At 44.5% G+C, this 25,005-nt stretch overlaps 1 protein-coding gene across 1 annotated transcript in view; it reads right to left on the bottom strand.

Moving 5' to 3' along the window:
- LOC126108163 (treacle protein-like) overlaps positions 1 to 25,005 on the bottom strand; it is a 642,834-nt gene that overhangs the window by 441,815 nt on the left and 176,014 nt on the right. The window lies entirely within an intron of this gene.

Below are 25,005 nucleotides of genomic sequence, written 5' to 3'. Positions count from 1 at the left end.
CAGCGCATCAGGGATTCCGTGCGACGGAGGGTGGATGCACGTATCCTCGCTAACGGAGGACATTTTGAACATTTCCTGTAACAAAGTGTTTGAATTCACGCTGGTACGTTCTGTTGCTGTGTGTTTCCATTCCATGATTAATGTGATTTGAAGAGAAGTAATAAAATGAGCTCTAACATGGAACGTAAGCGTTTCCGGACACATGTCGACATAACATATTTTCTTTCTTTGTGTGTGAGGAATTTTTCCTGAAAGTTTGGCCGTACCTTTTTGTAAGACCCTGTATATATATTTGTTTTAACCACGAAGCGGCTGCAGCCGAGTGGTGCGCGCACGGTGGCTCAGCGTGTTCGGTCAGAGGGCCAGCTTCCCTTTCTAATAAAAGAAGACTGAGCGAACGGATCGTCGAACAAGCTGAACGGCTGTCATCGGACGTCCGCCCTGAACAGACTCAATGAACACTATAGAACAATTAAAAAAAAAAAAAAAGTAGGTGGTTGACGGTCAAGCCGGTGGATCGAGTTCCGTTCGTCAGGTTTTTTTTTTTGTTTTTGTTTTTTTTTTCAAATGGTTCAAATGGCTCTGAGCTTGATGGGACTTAACATCTGAAGTCATCAGTCCCCTAGAACTTAGAACTCAGCGGAGGAGAAACACCCCTCTGAAGATGTCCAGCGCAGCTCTGGACGAAACGTTAGGAGCTGAAGAGTTTCATGGACCACGACCTTACATCCCGGAAGGTTTACCAGAAGATATGTCATCCGGTCGTGAAAGCCTTCATACTATGATCAAGAATACCTATAGTCGCATGAACGTTTATTAAACTTAAAATGTTATTTGGCAGTGTACTAATTTTTATTATCACAAATAATAGAACATTCATAAGTATCGACTAGTAAACGACCAAACGCATAAAGTGATACTGAAAATGCTTGTCCATGTCTTCAAAACTGTTTGTATTTAATCGAAAGAGAACGAGAAATTGCTTCTCGGAAGACGCTATTGAAACACACTCTATACTCCATAACCAATTATCAGCGCCGATTTTTAAGGAAATACTGCGTTATGCATGGTTTGCTTCCAAATTATGGTCCGAAAGAGAGGTTTTTGAAAATGTCAACGAGGTTTGTTTTTTCACGGAAAATTTCAAAAGATCTTGCGTATGCTGAAACACAGCATTTATTCAAAGCAGTTAGTGCCGTTTAACTTTATGTTTTCCATGTTTTTACGAAAAATACCATCCTGCAACTTTTACTCGTAATGTAGAAGCGACAATTAATTGTACATCTTTCGAAAGCCGTCTGCGCCGGTCAAAACTTGGAGGTAACAAGTCGTTTCGGGCTCCTTCCAGGTATAAGGGATTTCTCAAATCACGGAGAAGCACACATTTTCAGTATCACTTTATGCGTTTGGTTGTTTACTAGTCGATAGTTATGAATGTTCTATTATTTGTGATAATAAAAATTAGTACGCTGCCAAATAACATTTTAAGTTTAATAAACGTTCATGCGACTATAGGTATTTTTCCCATTATATCAATTGTAGTGCTAAGTTCTAGGGGACTGATGACCTCAGATGTTAAGTCCCATAGTGCTCAGAGCCATTTGAACCATTTGAAAATAATTAAAAAAACCTGACAAACGGAACTCGATCCACCGGCTTGACCGCCAACCACCTTCTTTTTATTTATTTTTTAATTGTTCTATAGTGTTCTTTGAGTCTGTTCAGGGCGGACGTCCAATGACATCCGTTCAGCTTGTTCGACGATCCGTTCGCTCAGTCTTTTTTTATTAGAAAGGGAAGCTGGCCCTCTGACCGAACACGCTGAGCTACCGTGCCGGCGCCACTCGGCTGCAGCCGCTTCGTGGTTAAAACGGCGACCGAAATTACCTTGCGATTTTCTCAGTAACGCTCGAGAAGTACTCGCTACTGCTTACACATTTTGTTGTCCATATGGAGTACTACGAGTGTACGAAGTGTACAGTAAATCCGAGTTCCAAACGCCGTGGCCTCCCTTTGAGAGTCGAGTTTCCAAAGAACTTGGTAGTGTGAGCCCACTTATCATTACGATGTGGCGTCACTCTGGCCTGGATCCGTGCACTGAAGCAATTGGGAAGGCTGTACCAAAAGCACTTCAGCCTCGCCTGAAGTGAACTGGCCCACAATTGTCGTAAATGGTACTCGATATCCCGGATAGTGGCTCTGGGACCGAATGACGTTTGAGCTGGTCCCACACACGATCATTTGGGGACTGATCTGTGGACCTCACTGGCCGTGGAATGAAGAGATGTTGCACAACTGGACAAGCATTGTCCTGTTGAGAAGTGGAAGCACGATAGTGTGATATGGAGGTACCAGAGGAGGGTGTAGGTAGCCTGTGACACACCGTTGTGTTGTCGGAGTTCCTTCGGTCACTACAGTGAGTTAACTGTAAGACGGCAGAGTTGTGTGGGGAGAGGAGGAAGCAAGCATTGGCTGGCGAGGGGAGGGGAGGGGAGCCGTTGGCACGCCTACCAGTTGCAGTGCTGGCGCTACAGATTGCACTTCATGCTTGCACGAAAGCAGACGAAAGGCTTGGAAGTAAAACTCGCTTTAAATGTTGTTCGCAAACGAAACTGAAATCGTCATGTACCTTAAAATCTATATACAGGGTGTTACAAAAAGGTACGGCCAAACTTTCAGGAAACATTCCTCACACACAAAGAAAGAAAATATGTTATGTGGACATGTGTCCGGAAACGCTTACTTTCCATGTTAGACCTCATTTTATTACTTCTCTTCAAATCACATTAATCATGGAATGGAAACACACAGATACAGAACGTACCATTGTGACTTCAAACGCTTTGTTACAGCAAATGTTCAAAATGTCCTCCGTTAGCGAGGATGCATGCATCCACCCTCCGTCGCTTGGAATCCCTGATGCGCTGATGCAGCCCTGGAGAATGGCGTATTGTATCACAGCCGTCCACAATACGAGCACGAAGAGTCTCTACATTTGGTACCGGGGTTGCGTAGACGAGAGCTTTCAAATGCCCACATAAATGAAAGTCAAGAGGGTTGAGGTCAGGAGAGCATGGAGGCCATGGAATTGGTCCGCCTCTACCAATCCATCGGTCACCGAATCTGTTGTCGAGAAGCGTACGAACACTTCGACTGAAATGTGTAGGAGCTCTATCGTGCATGAACCATATGTGTCGTACTTGGAAGGGTACATATTCTAGCAGCACAGGTAGAGTATCCCGTATGAAATCATGACGGTGAATCGAGGAAGTACACTACATACTGACGAAACTAAAATGAGCTCTAACATGGAAATTAATCGTTTCCGGAGACATGTCCACATAACATCTTTTCTTTATTTGTGTGTGAGGAATGTTTCCTGAAAGTTTGGCCGTACCTTTTTGTAACACCCTGTATATAAAAATGAATGTATGTATGGCTACTATGCGCTCCCCCATGTAGTGATACCAACGACACTCTCTTCAGGTAAGTCACCCTTAAACGTTAAGTTATTATCGATCCACGATTCATCGAGTTAAAGTATTTCTCTGCCTGCTTCCCTGAAGTTCTTCATGTCAACAATGAAACGAGATCGCCAGTGCACAATGTCTGGACGTTCTAGCAACACATTCCTCTTGTTTTCCACCTTACGCCATATGAATCCCACAGACAAAAGTACGAGGGTCAGTCAAAAAGTAATGCCTCCTATTTTTTTTTCTACGTTTAATTGTCAGGAAATTTAAATGCAATTACATAGGTTGAAAACCACAACATTGAGGATCATTTTGTCATTTTTCAATGTAATCTCCGCCCATCTCTACAGTTTTGGTCCATCTTTGAACAAGGGCATGTATCCCAGCACGGTAAAAATCACAGCTCTGCTTCCTAAGCCATTGACGCACGGATGTTTTGACGGCCTCCTCATCTTCAAAATGAATCCCACGATGAGCTTCTTTTAGTGGCCCGAACAGTTGGAAGTCTGATGGTGCCAGGTCAGGGCTGTATGGGGGATGAGGCAAAACTTCCCATCCAATTTTGACAATCTCGTCAGAGGTGTGACGACTGGTGTGTGGTCTTGCATTGTCATGCAAAAGAAGAACATCTGCCATTGATTTTGTTGGGCGAACTCGCTGAAGACGTGCTTTAAGTTTGTTGAGGGTTGTGACGTATTGAACAGAATTTATTGTGCATCCCTGCTCCAAAAAATCAACCAGAATCACACCCTCTGTATCCCAGAAAACTGTTGCCATAACTTTCCCTGCCGATCACACAGTTTTGAATTTTTTCTTCCTCGGCGAGCTTGTGTGACGCCACTCCATTGACTGCCTCTTTGATTCGGGTTCAAAAAAATGCACCCATGTTTCGTCCCCGGTCACAATTTTTTTCAGAAACTCATCTCCCTCCAAACGGAAGCGCTGCAAGTGTTGGGAGGCTATTGTTTTCCTTGCCTCTTTATTCTGATCGGTTAACATTCTTGGAACCCACCGTGCACAAACTTTTGAGTACCCCAATTGTTTAATAATCGTGATCACACTGCCTTTACTAAGAGAAATAATGCGACACACTTCATCTGCAGTCACCCGACGGTCACCACGAATGATGTCATCAACTTGCTGAATGTTGTGTGGAGTCACTGCACTCACCGGCCTGCCGCTCCGCTTTTCGTCAGTCAACGGTGTTTGCCCTTCAGCTTCCTTACAACGACGAACCCATCGTCTAACAGTGCTGACATCCACTGTCACAACACCATACACCTTCTTCAGTCTTTCATGAATGCGAATGGGCGTTTCACCTTCTGCATTCAAGAATTCAATCACACAACGCTGTCTCAAACGAACATCGATGTCGGCCATCTTACAAACTTCTGCTGTGCTGCCACCTGTTGACACAGAAAGTTACTACTGCAGTGGATTGCAGAAGAAGGTTTGAGGAATGGCGCCAAATTCAAATTTTTCACTTAACTTAATTTCTTTAAGTAGAAAAAAAATGGGAGGCATTACTTTTTGACCGACCCTCGTACTTTTTTCAGCGAGACAATACTCCGCTTTCAGCCTATTTTGTCGTGCAAAACTGGAAGCAGTGTTGGCAGGCTCGGCACAATCTTCCGCACTGAATAAAATTCCGCTATCGTGTCGCGAATGACACGCTGGTTGAAATCATCGATCATTACTTCGATTTCTCGATTTCTTTTCCTAAGTTAAAAGAGAGAGATGTATAAGAAAATGCCTTCTGCACTGCATGTATTTTTTTAAATTTTGAAATGTACTGTAATATGAATGAGTCTCGAAATAATACAGTAACCAGTGGTGTTTCCATACAAAGCAATACAGCAGCAGGGAAAAAAGGTCATTCGGTCGAAATAGGGGGCTCCTTCAAAGCGATCGCGAACAAAATATCTGAAATGGAAAATCACCTTTTCTTGCCAGGCGTTTGTGGTGATATGCCAGGATGATTCTTGGAAAACTGTTGGAATCTTCCAATGCTACGCATGCATTGTTTGTGTATGTAGCAGCTCTCACTGAAGATTTGCAAATGGGGTGAAACTATTTTTTCTGCTCCCTTTCCCTTTCGCAGCATTCAATCACACGCAATATAATTTTGCGAGCATCGCTACGTAATAGTGGTTTGCTTCTAACCGTAGGCCTACCGGTAGGGGTTGTTGGCGACTCCCGAGATGGGCCAGCAACTGACTCTTCACTCATTTTGATAATGTTCAGCACAACTGCACAGTAAAAACACGCAGAACAGTACAGCGCAAAACGATAACGAAGCAGACGACAATGGCTACCTCGTACAACACAGTCGGCTGCGTAATGTTCGCAGCAGTCGAAACTGCGTGCCTTCCGAAGCCTCCCGACGTTTACCGACTTCTACCGATTCAGGACTAGGGAGAGGTCTGCCATCTAAAAGTTTACACACTGTACTAGAGTTGTGCAACACGATTCTTTTTCCCGATTCGATTCCTACGATTCAATCTCACATTTCGAATCGATTCCTACGATTCGTTCACGATTCTTTCACGATTCATTCTAGTCTGCGATGGCACGATTCTTACGGAATGCAAAAAGTTCTACATCTTACAGTTGGGAGGAGATGTCTGAAATTGTCAATGGGGTTAGAATCGAACTGTGTCGTGATAAGATATGCCAGAAATAGTATGGAACTGTGTAGGTGAACTCAAAAAGCAAAAACCAGTCTAAATACAAATTTTCATCCAAATCTTTGGGCCGTTTTCGAGATACGCGAAATATAATACATAATCCAAGTGCTATTGCTCGTGTGTAAAGAAGGTGTGTGTGTTTTGCATTGCATCTGCAACAAATAAGAGGTACGTATTTATTCATCATACTTGGATTTCTTGATTTTAATCGTGTGTATTGGGAGCTGTGTACTAAGCAGACGTCGGCGCGGTGGCTGATGGTAAATGGGAAATGCCTTTACGCTCGTTCCCGTGAGCCACCGCCAAGTGTCAGCTTGGTTTTCATGTCGAGTAATATTACGGCCGACGAACTTCGTTTGTTCGTCCCGAGCTTCCTTTGTTCACAGGCATCCTCCACTTGACTGCCGTCTGGCGGTCGTAATCATTCGGCATGATTCGGAAATTGCCTTCGAAGCATAGCGTACTAAGAATCGATGAATCGTTGGAACTTAGAATCGTCACGACTCGGAAACACGCAGTCGTTCTTACGATTGATTCTTTTGAACGACGATTCGTCAGTATCACGATTCGATTATTGCGATTCTTTATTTAGAGTCGTTCAAATGAACGACTCATTCAGGAATCGCCACAACTCTACACTGTACCAGTCGCGATCTTACGTCGTACCCCACAGCTGTCCACCCAATACGTGAGGAGTAACACCACGGTTCTTGTCCGAAACACCAGGTGAATGGGACCTCACTTCAGGTTGTCACCATACTCTCTGATGCAATAAATCCATACTGAACAATCATTTACAACCCCTTGCTCCAGGAAAGATCTGTACCCAAAGACTGGAAAGTTGCACACCTCACACCAATATTCAAGACAGGTAGTAGCAGTAATCCGCTAAATTGCAGGTGCCCCTTGTGAGGTCTGTGTAAGGACGCCCGCCCACCCACGGCGGCCCAGCCGGTGCTTCGTCAGCGCGGCCGCCGACTGCACACAGCAGCAGAAGGCGCCTTCTGCGGGGGCGTGGCCGCGCTGTCCCAGCGATAAGGCGGCCACACTCGCTGAACGAGGAACACAGACCACGGCAGCAGCGTTCTACCTGCCTCCCTGCGACCAAACAGTAGCAGCACAGGCAGTCGACCAACACGAAAGGTGCACACGCAATGCTTATGGATTTTGCCGACCTGGCGCGCCGTTCTGCTACATACTTCGGAATGCCGGCCATTTGCCACGCCGGACATTTGCCACACTCGCCCCTTCCCCAGGAACCGATCCCTCAGGTAAGGGACTCCCTTCCCCGTACTACTTCTGTCCGCTTTCAAACCGCCGTCTCCACATCTTACTCGATACAACCAGTACCTAAGGGACCATTGAAACGTCCCCTTAGGAACAAATTTATACAAGACTGTGCTTAACCTGACACACAATAATTTTAGCGCAACGCAATCTGACTATCAAAGATCCCTGCAAAAGAATGGCCCTGAGTAACATTAAACTACACCTTTCAAAAATCACTTACCTCACAAAAATCTTCATTACTCGAACTACTGCAATACAGCGAGCGCCACTACTGCCAGCTAAATAAAAGATTCAAACTACTGAAGACACTAACTACTGATAGGGATAGTTAGCAAATGAAACATTTTAATAGAGAACAAACACTGTATTTACCTTAATATCATCAAAAGTCATAATATATGTAATTTCAAAACTCCGCCATTTCCTTCCACACATCCACCACTGCTGGCGGCTCACCTCCAACTGCGCAACGCTACGCGCTGTTCACATCCAGCTGCCCAACACTACAATGGCAGACAACAATGCAAAACTAGTCACAGACTGCACACAGCACAGCCAGTGATTTTCATACAGAGAGCGCTACGTGGCGGCGGCGTTACCAATATAAGAACCTAAACAGCCTACTTACATAGAGAAAACATAAACAGCCTACTTACACCTTCTTCTTCGACATCTTGGCCAAATACAGAGCTTTTCCGAAATCGAAATATTTATAACTTTTGACAAACGAAAGCAGTACCGACTATTATGTCAGTATGTAATTAGTTCTGGCAAGTATAAATATAGATTCCTCTACCTGTACGGTAGCTTCCTTTCACGCTTACTGATTGCGATAGAAACATTCCATCGGCAGGGCAGTAACAAGAAAGGAACGATGTAAAGAGAATGCTAATGTACGCTAATCATTTCTTATTTAATCATTGCATTTGTGCCTACTTTAGTTACTACAACAGCATGCCCAAAAGACAACAAGGAAAGACGACATGATTTACATGTCATCTTAAGTCGACGTACAATTTTAAAATGTTAGAAATAAGGAAATGAAGTAATACAGAATGCTATGCTTGTAACGTACGTTGTTGTTCTACATTGTTTAGCTCTGCTGTTTACAGAGTCACAGTGAAAGCGTCCTAGGTTTTGGAGGGAAAAGCCGTAATTGTAATGATCTGCACTACAACAGAAACGAGAAGCACAAATTAAGGAAAAGTAATGTAACGAGTGTTTCAGCTCACAAGTGGCATTGAAGCAGATAGTTCCTGTGACTTAGTATGGGCAGACGTTATATTCGACAACCGGAATAAATTAATAACTGGCTCCTTTTACCGACCCCCTCTCTGAGATGAAACAGTTGCTGAAGAGTTCAAAGAAAACTTGAGTCTCATCACAAATAGGTACCCTGCTCATACAATTATAGTTGGCAGTGACTTCAATCTACCTTCCGTACGTTGACGAAAATACATTTTGAGACCCTACTGTAGATAGAAAACAACTTCCGTAATTGTTCTAAATGTTTTGTTAAGATTATTTTGAACAATTACTTCACGACGCCATTCAAATTGTAAATGGTTACGAAAACACACTTGACCTCTTAGCCACAAATAATCCTGAGCATCACGACGGGTACAGGGATTAGTGAACACACAGCCGTAGCGAGGCTCAATTCCGCAACAAAGAAATTCACCAAAACTAAACGCAAAATATGTATATTTATAAAAGCAACCAAAAATTCGGTTGACGTCTTTCTAAGAGAGAGTCTCCAATCCTTCCATACTATGTAAGTGAACACCATATGCGGCTAAATTTCAAAGAAATAGTATCAACAGCACTCGAGAGATTCATACCAAATAAATTAATATCAGACAGAACTGATCCCCCATGGTACACAAAACACGACAGAAAGCTGCTGCAGGAGCACCGAAAAAGGCAAGTATAATTTAGACGAACGCAAAATCTCCAAGACTGGCGAAGTTTTACTGAGGCTCAAAATTTAGTACGCATTTCAATGCGAGATACACTTAATAGTTTCCACAACGAAACTCTCTATAGGCATGTGGCGGAAAATCCAAACAGATTCTGGTTGTATGTTAAGTAAACCAGCGGAAAGGCTCAGTAAAGGATGGGGAGGGGGGGAGGAGGAGGAGGAGCAGGAGGAGGAGGAGGAGGAGGAGGACGACGAGGGGGGGGGGGGGGGCAAGGGACCTAGCCTTTCGGAGCAGGTGAAATGTTGACGAATGTCCGGCGTGCCAAATGTCGGCACACCCACACTTAGATGTAGCAGAAAGCTGCGCTTCTTAATCGTTTCCGGATATCGGCGTCCAATGTCTCGAAAGTGTGTTTAGCACCTACCAGGTACCGACATCCGATATTTCAAAAGTCTGCTTACCACTGATCAGGTATCGACGTCCAGCGTTTCAAAAGCGTGTTTAACACCGACCAGATATCGACATCCAATACATAAAAAGTGTGTTTAGCGCCGACCAGATATCGACGTCCAATATTTTAAAACCATGTTAAGCACCGACGAGATATCCACGTCAAATTTTTCAAAAGTGTTTACCATACGAGAGTGTCAGTCATGTAGAAATGGCGTCAGCGCAATCTGAAGAGGGTTTCTTCCGTCTTGGAGTCTTATTTTACGCTCACGTTGAACATAATTTTCTGCAAAAAATTAGTTTTCCACACAACTCTTAGGAACTAAATACCGTGTAAACGATTTGTGTCTGCTAAATTAAAGAGCCTATGCGGCACAAAAAGGAGGCCAAAATACCTCTGCGAGGATGGCGCGACTAAACGTTAGCACGATTGAAGGTTAAATATACAGCTGAAGTGGAAATTAAACATATGTACATTATCATAATTAAATTCTTTATAGCGTGATTCTCGAGAACCAAATTTCCTGAAGTGCATTTCAAACATATATATTGAAAATCGACCTATTTTGTTGTCCTTAAATGTACAAACATTAGTAAAAAGTATTGTTTTTTGACAGTCACGCCAAATTTACAAGTGTCTATTTAATAAAATCCAGAGCTCCGTTCCTTTAATCGTGTGAATCACTTTGAGAAACCTTGACACGAGGAATACGTATTGAAAGTATTGAGTTCGCTTTCTGTGTAATTGTTGTTGTTGTTGTGGTCTTCAGTCCTGAGACTGGTTTGATGCAGCTCTCCATGCTACTCTATCCTGTGCAAGCTTCTTCATCTCCCAGTACCTACTGCAACCTAGATCCTTCTGAATCTGCTTAGTGTATTCATCTCTTGGTCTCCCCCTACGATTTTTACCCTCCACGCTGCCCTCCAATACTGAATTGGTGATCCCTTGATGCCTCAGAACATGCCCTACCAACCGATCCCTTCTTCTGGTCAAGTTGTGCCACAAACTTCTCTTCTCCCCAATCCTGTTCAATACTTCCTCATTAGTTATGTGATCTACCCATCTAATCTTCAGCATTCTTCTGTAGCACCACATTTCGAGAGCTTCTATTCTCTTCTTGTCCAAACTATTTACCGTCCATGTTTCACTTCCATACATGGCTACACTCCATACAAATACTTTCAGAAACGACTTCCTGACACTAAAATCTATGCTCGATGTTAACAAATTTCTCTTCTTCAGAAACGCTTTCCTTGCCATTGCCAGTCTACATTTTATATCCTCTCTACTTCGACCATCATCAGTTATTTTGCTCCCCAAATAGCTAAACTCCTTTACTACTTTAAGTGTCTCATTTCCTAATCTAATTCCCTCAGCATCACCCGACTTAATTCGACTACATTCCATTATCCTCGTTTTGCTTTTGTTGATGTTCATCTTATATCCTCCTTTCAAGACACCATCCATTCCGTTCAACTGCTCTTCCAAGTCCTTTGCTGTCTCTGACAGAATTACAATGTCATCGGCGAACCTCAAAGTTTTTATTTCTTCTCCATGGATTTTAATACCTACTCCGAATTTTTCTTTTGTTTCCTTCACTGCTTGCTCAACATACAGATTGAATAACATCGGGGTAATTAACTTTTTCTAAAGCCCAAATTTCTCTGGTCGCAATTCTGCCCTCCGCTCTGGAGCTAGCGCAGTTCCGAACTCTTGAGGCGTATCTCGTCTTTCTTCGTAGCTACCAGGCAAGCCTTGCTGCCGGCTGCGACTCACACGAGTCCCGTGTTACGCAAACATCGTTAGATCCGTCGTTAAAAATGACGCGCTCCCGACTGTTAGCAAAATGGACGACATTTACAGTCTGAGCATGCTGTTATGGCAACAGGCGTCGGAGAATTCTCACGTGGTTGCCTACCTGCAAGCACTTAGGCCTACTTCGCAGCTTTTCTCTGTAAAGAAACATTTTAAAAATTGTCAATAAACGTAGACCGGTGCCAGCGAGGGCTCTCCGAACTTGGGGCTCCTAGAGTGTCCATTTCGCATTTTACTCACGCATGCGTCTAAGCTGCACCCCTCCCCCCACAGGACTGCATGCATCAGAGGCACTGAGGCAGCATGAGGACGTTTTGTTACTTCGGCTCAAGTTCAGATTTCGTCAAATGATTTTGAACGGTCCCTAGTGGTTCCACCGTGTACACGAGAGCTAAAAATGTCGTCGTACTGCACTCCAAAGCGGAGACATCACGTTCCAGGCGGTTGGTAGGCTATAGGGAGAGACACGTAACATGCAATACGTACGAGAGCCAAGAGGGAATAATAAGAATGGACGACCAAGAACGAAATGCTCGGATTAAAAAGGGGGTAAGACAGGAATCTACTCCTTCGCCCCTGCTGTTCAATCTGTACTTCGAAGAAGCAATGATGGAAATAAAGGAATGATTCAGGAGTGGAACTAAAATTCAAGGTGAAAGGATATCTATGATACGATTCGCTGATGACATTGCTATCCTGAGTGAAAGTGAAAAAGAATTACATGATCTGCTGAATGGAATGCACAGGCTAATGAGTACAGGATATGGACTGAGAGTAAATCGAAGAAAGACGAAAGCAGTGAGAAGAAGCAGAAATGAGAACAGCGAGAAACTTATCACAATTGATGGTCACAAAGAGGATGAAGTTAGGGAATTCTACGAGCGGCGTTTGAAAAATTCCGTGCAAAAATAAAAACTACTTACGTCTCTGGGGTAAACCTTGTTTATTTATCGACGTAGTCTCCTTTTAGACTCCTACACTTAGTCCAACGCTGTAATAATTTGTTGATCCTTTCCGAATAATAGGAATTGTACAAGACTGCAAAATAGCTATGAGCTGCTGTAATCACCTCCTCGTTTGAATAAAATCTTTGTCCCGCCAGCCATTTCTTCAAATTGGGGAACAAATAGTTGTCCGAGGGAGCCGAGTCTGCAGAATAGGGGGGATGTGAAACGAGTTGCAATCCTATTTCCATTAACTCTGCGACCACAACTGCTGAGGTGCGTGCTGGTGCATTGTCGTGATGGAAAAGGACTCATTTGGGGTCCAATCGCCGGCGTTTTTCTTGCAGCTCGGTTTTAGCGGTCCAATAACGATGAGCAATATTCACCTGTAATAGTTTTACCCTTTTCCAGATATTCGATGAGGATTATCCCTTGCGAATCTCAAAAGAGAGTTGGCATAAGGAATGGTCTTCGCCTTTTTTAGTGCAGATCCTCTCATCGCTTAGATTGTTGTTTGGTCTCAGGAGTATAGTTACGTATCTATTTTTCATCCACAGTGACTAAACGACGCTTAAAGTCCTGCGGATTCTTCCTGAACAGCTGCAAACCATCCTTGCAACACATCACACGATTCCGTTTTTGGTCAAGCGCGAGCAATCGCTGAACCCATCTTGCGGATAGCTTTCTCGTGTCCAAATGTTTATATACAAAATATTATGTACCCGTTCATTCGAGATGTCCACAGCACCAGCAACCTCACGCACCTTAACTCTTCTGTCGTGCATCACCACATCGTGGATTTTATCAATGATTCCTGGAGTCGTAAATTCCACAAAAAATGGCTCTGAGCACTATGGGACTCAACTGCTGTGGTCATAAGTCCCCTAGAACTTAGAACTACTTAAACCTAACTAACCTAAGGACATCACACACATCCATGCCCGAGGCAGGATTCGAACCTGCGACCGTAGCGGTCGTGCGGTTCCAGACTGTAGCGCCTTTAACCGCTCGGCCACTCTGGCCGGCCGTAAATTCCACACGGCGTCCAGAACGTTCAGCATCGCTACTCCGAAAATTTTGAAAACACTTATAAACTCTTCTAATCGAAGGTGCAGAGTCACAGTAATGTTTATCAAGCTTCTCTTTAGTCTCCTGAGCCGTTTTGCCTTTCATAACGTAATGTTTAATCACCACACGAAATTCTTATTTGTCCATTTTTTGACAATCTCTCGACTTTGTTGATTCACACGAATGCCAAACACAAAAAAATAGACCAATATGGGTGAAACTTGGTGTGCGTTCTTTCCAAAGATGCTGCTAACTAAACATGACCTCGATACGCACCGGTGGTGCCATCTCTCGGATTTTGCACGGACTTTTCAAAGGCCCCTCGTACTATCTAGGCAGCAAAATATCCAATGACGGACGGAGCAAGGAGGACACCACATGCATACTAGCACTGGTAAAAAGAGCATTGCTGGACAAGAGAACTCTACTAGTATCAAAGATAGGCGTTAATTTGGAATATTTCTGAGGATGTGCGTCTGGAGTACAGCATTGTATGGTAGTGAGACAATGACTGTGGGAAAATCCGAACAAAAGAGAATCGAAGCATTTGAGATGTGGCGCTACAGAGGAATGTTGAAAAGTAGATGGACAGATAAGGTATGGAATGAGGTGGTTCTGCACAAAATCGCTGAGGAAAAGAGTACGTGGTAAACACTAGCAAGGAGAAGGGACAGGATGATAGGACCTCTTACGACATCCTGAAATGACTCCATGGTACTAGAGGAAGCTGTAGAGGGCAAATTCTGTAGAGGAAGACAGAGACTGGAATAATTGTGGACGTAGGTTGCCAAGTGCCAGTCTGAGATGAAAAGGTTGGTACAGTGGAGGAAGCCGAGGCAGGCCACATCAAACAACTGATGACTCAAGAAGAGACTACTGTGTCCTTGTTGGAGAAGGGTTGAGGCATCAGGGAGGCGTTAGCAGCGTCAAAGATTGTCAAGAACGTCGCCCGCTTGCTCATCGATCGGTGAGGTGTCGTTTTCAACCACGAATTGTGTTGAGGCCCGAAGGAAAGGCGTGGTTTCACTGACGCCCTTTTTCCTACCCGCTGAGGCCTTTTCGTGTCAATTCTGAGCGGCGGAGTGTCTGAAATGTTTTCTTCGGCCACTCGTAAGAAAACTGTGCGGCTTCAATGCTGACAATCGCCGTCCTGACCTCCATCGCAGAGGCGCCAAACAGAGGGGTCAAGTGTGAGTAACAGGAGTATATTGCTCCCTCCTACGTATATCTCGCGAAGAGACCATGAGGATAAAATCAGAGAGATTAGAGCCCACACAGAGGCATACCGACAATCCTTCTTTCCACGAACAATACGAGACTGGAATAGAAGTGTGAACCGATAGAGGTACTCAAGGTACTCTCCGTCACACACCGTCGGGTGGCTTGCGGAGTATGGATGTAGATGCAGATCACTGTTGATAACTTCCAGAACGTCATTAACACGAATCCTGCACAGCGGTCCACTCCGCAAAAGATTGTTATTCATGTTTTTCACAAGTGGTCACATTAATGTCACCGGACAGCGTAGATTATTATCGAGGCTAATATCTCGGACGCGACACAAGCGCTAGGAGCCCCACCATGTAAGTACAGTATAAGCAACATGATAGTTGCTCTCCGCAAACCTTATTCCCCAGACTTCGCGCCGTCTGACTTATTCGTTTTTCCGCGGATAATGCGAGGTGCATTCAAGTTCTAAGGCCTCCGATTTTTTTTCTCCGGAGTGGAAAGAAATAGAAACATGCGCATTGTTTTAAAATGAGGCCGCGTTCATTGTCAATACGTCCCAGAGATGGCAGCACCGTACGGCAGATGGAATTTTACCGCCAGCGGCGAGAATGAGAACTGTTTTAAATACTTAAAATGGCGACGTTTTCCTTACTTGAACAGCGTGCAATCATTCGTTTTCTGAATTTGCGTGGTGTGAAACCAATTGAAATTCATCGACAGTTGAAGGAGACATGTGGTGACGGAGTTATGGATGTGTCGAAAGTGCGTTCGTGGGTGCGACAGTTTAATGAAGGCAGAACATCGTGTGACAACAAACCGAAACAACCTCGGGCTCGCACAAGCCGGTCTGACGACACGATCCAGAAAGTGGAGAGAATTGTTTTGGGGGATCGCCGAATGACTGTTGAACAGATCGCCTCCACAGTTGGCATTTCTGTGGGTTCTGTGCACACAATCCTGCACGACGACCTGAAAATGGGAAAAGTGTCATCCAGGTGGGTGCCACGAATGCTGACGGACGACCACACGGCTGCCCCTGTGGCATGTTGCCGAGCAATGTAGACGCGCAACGACAGCACGAATGGGACTTTCTTTTCGTCGGTTGTAACAATGGATGAGACGTGGATGCCATTTTTCAATCCAGAAACAAAGCGCCAGTCAGCTCAATGGAAGCACACAGATTCACCGCCACCAAAAAAGTTTCAGGTAACCGCCAGTGCTGAAAAAATGATGGTGTCCATGTTCTGGGACAGGGAGGGCGTAATCTTTATCCATTGCGTTCCAAAGGGCACTACGGTAACAGGTGCATCCTACGAAAATGTTTTGAAGAACAAATTCCTTCCTGCACTGCAACAAAAACGTCCGGGAAGGGCTGCGCGTATGCTGTTTCACCGAGACAACGCACCCGCACATCGAGCTAACGTTACGCAACAGTTTCTTCGTCATAACAACTTTGAAGTGATTCCTCGTGCTCCCTACTCACCTGACCTGGCTCCTAGTGACTTTTGGCTTTTTCCAACAATCAAAGACACCCTCCGTGGCCGCACATTCACCAGCCGTGCTGCTATTGCCTCAGCGATTTTCCAGTGGTCAAAACAGACTCCTAAAGAAGCCTTCGCCGCTGCCGTGGAATCATGGCGTCAGCGTTGTGAAAAATGTGTACGTCTTCAGGGCGATTACGTCGAGAAGTAACGCCAGTTTCATCGATTTCGGGTGAGTAGTTAATTAGAAAAAAAATCGGAGGCCTCAGAACTTGAATGCACCTCGTAAAGCCGAAGGGGCAAAGATTTCATACAGTGAAGGGGATTAGAATGAAATTCCGGAGTTACTAGACATATCAACAATGACAGGCCTGCAGGGCCCATTTCAAAAGTGGCACAACAAACGTTGGAGACTGCCTCGGAGATCTTGGTGCAGATGTTTAGGTTTTTGTTGTTTGCTGTTGTTGTCTTCAGTCCGAAGACTGGCCTCAACGAGCTCCCTACACTACTGTATGATGTGTTAGCCTCTTCATCTCCGAATAAGACTGCCACTGACTCTTCTCAATCTGCTTATTGCGTTCATCTCTTGGACTCCAACAATTTTTAATCCGCACACTTTTCTCCAATATTAAACTCGTGATTCCTGTACGTGTCAGAATGTGTCCTACGAACCGATCCCTTCTTCTAGTCAGGTTGTGCCAGTAATTGCTTTCTTCTGAACTCTGTTCAGCGCCTCCTCATTAGTTAGTCGTCTGTCCAGGTAACCTTCAGCATTCTTCTGTAGAATCAAATTTCAGAAACTCCTATTATCGTCCTGTCTAAACTATTATAACGTTACGAGTCAAGATAGTTGTAACGGAACTTCAATAGCGTATTTGCCTCTATTGGTTACGGTAGAGAGATCGATCTTTCGGTCCTGTCTGTATATTTATATTATATTTATATTTATATTATATTTACATTATATGTATATAATATTGCATGAATAAAGGCTGGGCGAGTGTAAAGTTATCGTTAAAAACGCACGCCGCGTGATTTGTTACGATTTGGTCGGTCATAATAATAATAACATGCTTTTGAATACAATAAAAATATATCGGTGATACCTGGTTAGTGTTAATCTGAAATGATATGTAGTGAATTAATGAGTAAGGTAACCGATCCTATAAGAAGAGGTAAAATTGGGCATATTGAGGTGTTTTGCTTTATACCGACGAAGCCGATGATACGGTGTCTTTTTTTGCGTTTACTCTTAGAAATAAACAAGTAAAGAAGTGCTAATTGTGCGTAGTGAAAAAAAATATAGCGGCGAGTTTTCAATAACTACGGTATACAATCAGACTAACAAATGGACATTTAGTTACACGAAATCGCGGATAGCGAAGTGTGGTCATTAAATTGGGAACACCTACAGGGCGGTCAATTCCGGGATAAATCTATACGCATCTCACGAGGGACGCGGTATTCAGACCGGTTTTTATTTATTATATCGCGGAGAGCGGGCTTCAGTTTATGAAAAGGAGAAAAACTGTATCATTATCATTGACTGTGGGTGTCAAGCAACCAAAACTGTTCATCAAAGGGTTTCGGTGAATGAGTGGTGAATGCGAAATAAAACTGTGAACAAAGTTATGTTAAATAAAACAGAAGAAACGAGACAGTTTGGTCGTATCCGTTATTATTCCATAAACTGTAACATTTCTTCTCGTTGTACGAATCCTTTATAGACGATCGTTATGACAATTTGCTTCAAAGTGATCTCGTTACGAGTTAAGTTTTGGGGACCTGGCCAAGAGGGGGTAGTTGGTAGATCCTAACTACTGCAGCTATTCAAATGGTTCAAATGGCTCTGAGCAGTATGGGACTCAACATCTTAGGTCATAAGTCCCCTAGAACTTAGAACTACTTAAACCTAACTAACCTAAGGACATCACACACACCCATGCCCGAGGCAGGATTCGAACCTGCGACCGTAGCAGTCCCGCGGTTCCGGACTGCAGCGCCAGAACCGCTAGACTGCAGCTATTCTGGAATCAGGTGCTACCGTGACCGTTGTGTGTTCTCAATGGCTTAAGGTCATCATACCTCATGCTCTAAGATCGACGCGCCTTTCCTCTTGGTATAACGGTGCCCCACGGCAACAACAACGACAACGCCGACGACGAAGGAAGATACGGTAGACTATCATGCATTGTTTCACTTCCATACAATCCAGACAAATACCTTCAGGAAAGATTTGCCAACACTTACATTTATATTATATGTTAACAAACTTTCCTTCTTCAAAAACGCTTCCCTCGTCATTATATTCAGATAGCACGTATCGGACGGAATTAATACAATTTGGGAACTTTCGTATGCCACCTCTCCGTAACTTTGGTGCCGGCGTGTAACGCGTGCTAAGTAGAAGGGTGTAAAGATAAACGACCGGCGGAGGAGTAAAAATACACAGTCTGAAGGGCGCGCCCTCACCCCTAGCCAGTTTGTACACTACCGGCCATTAAAATCGCTACACCACGAAGATGACGTGCTACAGACGCGAAATGTAACCGACAGCAAGAGGATGCTGTGATATGCAAATGATTAGCGTTTCAGAGCATTCACACAAGGTTGGCGCCGGTGGCGACACCTCCAACGTGCTGACATGAGGAAAGTTTCCAACCGATTTCTCATACACAAACAGCAGTTGACCGGCGTTGCCTGGTGAAATGTTGTTGTGATGCCTCGTGTAAGGAGGAGAAATGCGCACCATCACGTTTCCGACTTTGACAAAGGTCGGATTGTAGGCTATCGCGATTGCGGTTTATCGTATCGCGACATGGCTGCTCGCGTTGGTCCAGATCCAATGACTGAAAGTAGAATATGGAATCGGTGGGTTCAGGAGGGTAATACGGAACGCCGTGCTGGAGCCCGACGGCCTCGTATCACCAGAAGTCGAGATGACAGGCATCTTATCCGCACTGCTGTAACGGATCGTGCAGCCACGTCTCGATCCCTGAGCCAACAGACGGGGCCGTTGCAAGACAACAACCATCTGCACGAACAGTTCGACGACGTTTGCAGCAGCACGGACTATCAGCTCGGAGACCGTGGCTGCGGTTACCCTTGACGCTGCATCACAGACAGGAGCGCCTGCGATGGTGTACTCGACGACGAACCTGGGTGGACGAATGGCAAAACGTTATTTTTTCGGATGAATCCAGGTTCTGTTTACAGCATCGTGATGGTCGCATCCGTGTTTGGCGACATCGCAGTGAACTCACATTGGAAGCGAGTATTCGTCATCGCCATACTGGCGTGTCACCCGGCGTGATGGTATGGGATGCGATTGGTTGTACGTGTCGGTCACCTCTTGTTCGCATTGACGGCACTTTGAACAGTGGACGTTACATTTCAGATGTGTTACGACCCGTGGCTCTACCCTTCATTCGATCCCTGCGAAACCTTACATTTCAGCAGGATAATGCACGACCTTATGTTGCAGGTACTGTACGGGCCTTTCTGGATACAGAAAATGTTCGACTGCTGCCCTGACCCACACATTCTCCAGATCTCTCACCAACTGAACACGTCTGGTCAATGGTGGCCGAGCAACTGGCTCGTCACAATACGCCAGTCACTACTCTTGATGAACTGTGGTATCGTGTTGAAGCTGCATGGGCAGCTGTACCTGTACACGCCATCCCAGCTCTGTTTGGCTCAATGCCCAAGCGTATCAAGGCCGTTATTACGGCCAGAGATGGTTGTTCTAGGTATTGATTTCTCACAATGTATGCACCCAAATTGCGTGAAAATGTAATCACATGTCAGTTCTAGTATAATATATTTGTGCAATGAATACCCGTTTATCATCTGCATTTCTTCTTGGTTTAGGAATTTTAATGGCCAGTAGTGTACTTTGGCTTCGGGGATGGGTCAGAAGTACGCAAGGCGCGCTCTGCCGGGCTATCCGAGCCACTTGAGGCGCCCCCAGATAGTACCGCCCTGGGCGCGGCATCAAGGGGGAAACTCCGCCAGAAAATTCAAATTTCTTCTGCTTTGCCGGATTCGACCGATTTTTAAAGTCACGTCTGTCACGAAAGATGTAGCAATACCCAACCATTTCTGCATGTTTGGCCTACGTAGACCTGCAGTTCTTGCCAGTCGGTCCAAATACGCCAAACAAGCAGAAATTTCAAAACGAATTACTCCGAACACCTGAGAGCCCTAAGAAGTGATACGCCACACTCCACTTTTGCAGACCATCTAATAAAAGAAAACCACCACCCGAAAAATATGCAGACTGATTTGAAGATCCTCAGAATAAGCAACAGTCTCTATCAAAAACTCACGATAGAGGAGAACCGCCACATACAAAAAGGAATAATGCAGCGAAAGAGAGTCCTGAATGAAAATACAACACTGTGCAACAAAACACTGTTTGGAACACTCAATGAACTATACCAAAATGACTCCCCACAAAAACATAAAAAAACCTTTGTTTTCTGGGTTCTCAACCCACCTCTCTCTCTCTCTCTCTCTCTCTCTCTCTCACACACACACACACACACACACACACACACACACACACATATTCAAAATCAGCGCAATAACAAAGACTAACGATGAACAAGTGAGCAACGACAATAACAAAAAATGGCTGAGGTCATCAGTCGCCTAGAACTTAGAACCAATTAAACCTAACTAACCTAAAGACATCACACACATCCATGCCCGAGGCAGGATTCGAACCTGCGACCGTAGCGGTCGCTCGGTTTCAGACTGTAGCGCCTAGAACTGTACGGCCACTCCGGCCGGCAACGACAATAACATGGCACCTCTCATTCAGTGTTTGTCAGTAGTGTGTGTGTGTGTGTGTGTGCAGATCACATTTCGCCACATTCTGTGTAAGTGCATGTGAGGTAAAGTAGTGAGCGGAAAATGGGTGATAAACTGAGTGAAACCAATGCACTGAATAGCAGCTGATTGAGACACCAACCACGGACACGAAACAGGACGGAAAATGTAAGTACAGAAACGTACATAACCTCTACCCTCGAAACAACTCTCCACACATGCGTAATAATTTTCTTCAGGGATAGTTTGCAGATGACACGCTCTCAAAAAACCGACGGAAACGAGCACTAAAATCGATGTATAATGATACAGTTCAGTTAGTGACGTAACTTTAGGGTGAGGGTCAAAACAAAACGAAGCAAATTGCAAATATTGTATATATTAATCCTACAACAGTTAAATTATTACAAATGTGATATTGCAGTTTACAGTAACGAAATTTGACCCACGGAAGATGACACATTGGTGTCGAAACATGCCTCGGTAAATATAAAAAAACACACACACACAGACAACTGTCTCTTCTTTTTTAATTGGTTATGTATCACTCTCCATTTTTCATATCTCTTGATGCAGCCTTGTCTAGTACTAATGTGATTTTATTTTATTAGTTTTGTTTATTAATAGAAACTGTTATGTAGGCTTGCTATTCCTATTTTGTGCTAAAGGTTTTCCTGTCAACTCCATTGTTATTTACGCACTGTTCACTCTAGATGTGTTACTTCTCTTCCAATGTTGTCTGCTAAAATTTAACTTCTTTGGTGATAATACTCAGTAAATGTCTGAAGATGGCCTTGTAAGCCGAAAACCGGTTAGCAATAAAACTAATATTTTAGAACAAAAGCAAACTGGTGCTTTTCATTTATAATAAGAAAAATAAATAGACTAACTGTGTTTGCATAAGGCTGATTTCCAAAACCACCCCGTTTCACAGATGAGTTTTTAGTCAGTTACCCATCCCACGTGAACAGCAGTCACATTCACCATCGCACGGGAACAGTGACTTTTTTTTTTTTTCGCGTTAATTCAGGGTATAGCCTATATCTGTTCCAAAGTACATCCAAATCCATAGAGCCGCTTCACCGTGAAGCAGTAACAAACTCACACACAAACTTTTGTTCAAATGGTTCAAAGTGGATCTGAGCACTATGGGTTGGTTGGTTGTTTTGGGGAAGGAGACCAGAAAGCGTGGTCATCGGTCTCATCGGATTAGGGAAGGATGGGGAAGGAAGTCGGCCGTGCCCTTTCAAAGGAACCATCCCAGCATTTGCCTCGAGTGATTTAGGGAAATCACGTAAAACCTAAATCAGGATGGCCGGACGCGGGATTGAACCGTCGTCCTCCCGAATGCGATTCCAGTGTCTAACCACTGCGCCACCTCTCTCGGTTGCGATGGGGAGATTCCCTTGTTAGAACTACTTAAACCTAACTAACCTAAGGACACACACACAACCACACACATCCATGCCCGACGCAGGATTCGAACCTGCGACCGTAGCGGCTCCGGACTGAAGCCGCTCGGCCACAGCGGCCGGCGAACAGCAAAACGACCTGCGCTTTCTTCCAATCGCTAGGAACGCTTCGCTCTTCCAGCGACCTACGGTACACTGAAGCTGTAAGAGCTGTGTTTCGCATAAATTAGAGGTGCCACGGAAGTTTATACGAGACTGGTTGAACTCAGGCAGTTACGGCGAATGGAACAGGGGAAGGGACGCAGTGACAGTGGTTGCAGAAGTACCCACCGCCACACACCATGAGTTGGTTAACAGAGTACGCAAGTGGTGGGTAGGTGCAGACACCGATGTTGGCTGCGCGGGGGGGGGGGGGGGGGGGCACAGTTGCGCGGGAGTCTTGAAGGTCAGCGCGCTGCAAGGAGCAGGGAGTTACGTTGCTGCCGAGAAAGGAGGCGGCGGGGAAAGACAGAGAGAGAGAGAGAGAGAGAGAGAGAGAGAGAGAGCGAGAGAGGGGGGGGGGCCGACGGAGGGGGCGTTTGGCGGGAAGCCGTACCCATTACGTTCCGCCGCCCGCGCTATACCAGCCACGTAGACCTCGCACTACATTCTGTCAGTTTACATAGACCAGTGATGGGCTAAACTGCGATTTCCGATATCAGTGATTTCTGTGAAGGCTACTTTTCAGTATCTGTTATTCTTAACTGTGATTTGTCACAGTTAACGAATCCAGGTATTGTATCCCTCCGCGATTTCTGCGATTGCTGCTACGAGGGTGATCCCGAAAGAAAGGCCACCTATTTTCTCGGAAGTTCATCATGTTGTTGTTCTTGTCTTCAGTCCAGAGACTGGTTTGATGCAGCTCTCCATGCTACTCTATCCTGTGCAAGCTTCTTCATCTCCCAGTACCTACTGCAGCCTACATCCTTCTGAATCTGCCTAGGGTATTCATCTCTTGGTCTCCATCTACGATTTTTACCCTCCGCGCTGCCCTCCAGTACTAAATTGGTGATCCCTTGATGCCTCAGAACATGTCCTACCAACCGGTCCCTTCTTCTAGTCAAGTAGTGCCCCAAACTCCTCTTCTCCCCAATTCTATTCAATACCTTCTCATTAGTTATGTGATCTACCCATCTAACCTTCAGCATTCTTCTGTAGCACCACATTTCGAAAGCTTCTATTCTCTTCTTTGTCTAAACTATTTATCGTCCATGTTTCACTTCCATACATGGCTACACACCATACAAATACATTCGAAGTTCATGGACTGTTTATTTTTACAATGTGTGACGGTACGTCACATAAATATTGACATTTTTATCGGTTGTAAGGTTTTGACAATGTTGATTGGAATACTCTCTTTCAAATTCTGAAGATGGCAGGGGTAAAATACAGGGAACGAAAGACTATTTACAATTTGTACAGAAAGCTGATGGCAGTTATAAGAGTCGAAGGACATGAAAGGGAAGCAGTGGTTGGGAAGGGAGTGAGACAGGGTTGTAGCCTCTCCCCGATGTTATTCAATCTGTATATTGAGCAAGCAGTAAAGGAAACAAAAGAAAAGTTCGTAGTAGGTATTAAAATCCACGGAGAAGAAATAAAAACTTGGTCGTTCCCTGATGACATTGTAATTCTGTCAGTGACAGCAAAGGACTTGGAAGAGCAGTTGAACGGAATGGACAGTGTCTTGAAAGGAGGGTATACGATGAACATCAACAAAAGCAAAACGAGGATAATGGAATGTAGTCGAATTAAGTCGGGTGAAGCTGAGGGAATTAGATTAGGAAATGAGACACTTAAAGTAGTAAAGGATTTTTGCTATTTGGGGAACAAAATAACTGATGATGGTCGAAGTAGAGAGGATATTAAATGTAGACTGGCAATGGGAAGGGAAGCGTTTCTGAAGAAGGGACATTTGTCAACATCCAGTATAGATTTAAGTGTCAGGAAGTCGTTTCTGAAAGTATTTGTATTGAGTGTAGCCATGTATGGAAGTGAAACATGGACGATAAATAATTTAGACAAGAAGAGAATAGATGCTTTCGAAATGTGGTGCTACAGAAGAATGCTGAAGATTGGATGGGTAGATCATATAACTAATGAGGAGGTACTGAAAAGAATTGGGGAGAAGAGAAGTTTGTGGCACAACTTGACTAGAAGAAGGGATCGGTTGGTAGGACATGTTCTGAGGCATCAAGGGATCACCAATTTAGTATTGGAGGGCAGCATGGAGGGCAAAAATCGTAGAGGGAGACCAGGAGATGAATACACTGAGCAGATTCAGAAGGATGTAGGTTGCAGTAGGTACTGGGATATGAAAAGGCTTGCACAGGATAGAGTAGCATGGAGAGCTGCAT

The sequence above is a fragment of the Schistocerca cancellata genome, chromosome 11 (assembly GCF_023864275.1).
Source record: "Schistocerca cancellata isolate TAMUIC-IGC-003103 chromosome 11, iqSchCanc2.1, whole genome shotgun sequence".
NCBI lineage: Eukaryota > Metazoa > Arthropoda > Insecta > Orthoptera > Acrididae > Schistocerca > Schistocerca cancellata.
This window is presented reverse-complemented; position numbering and strand designations above follow the sequence as displayed.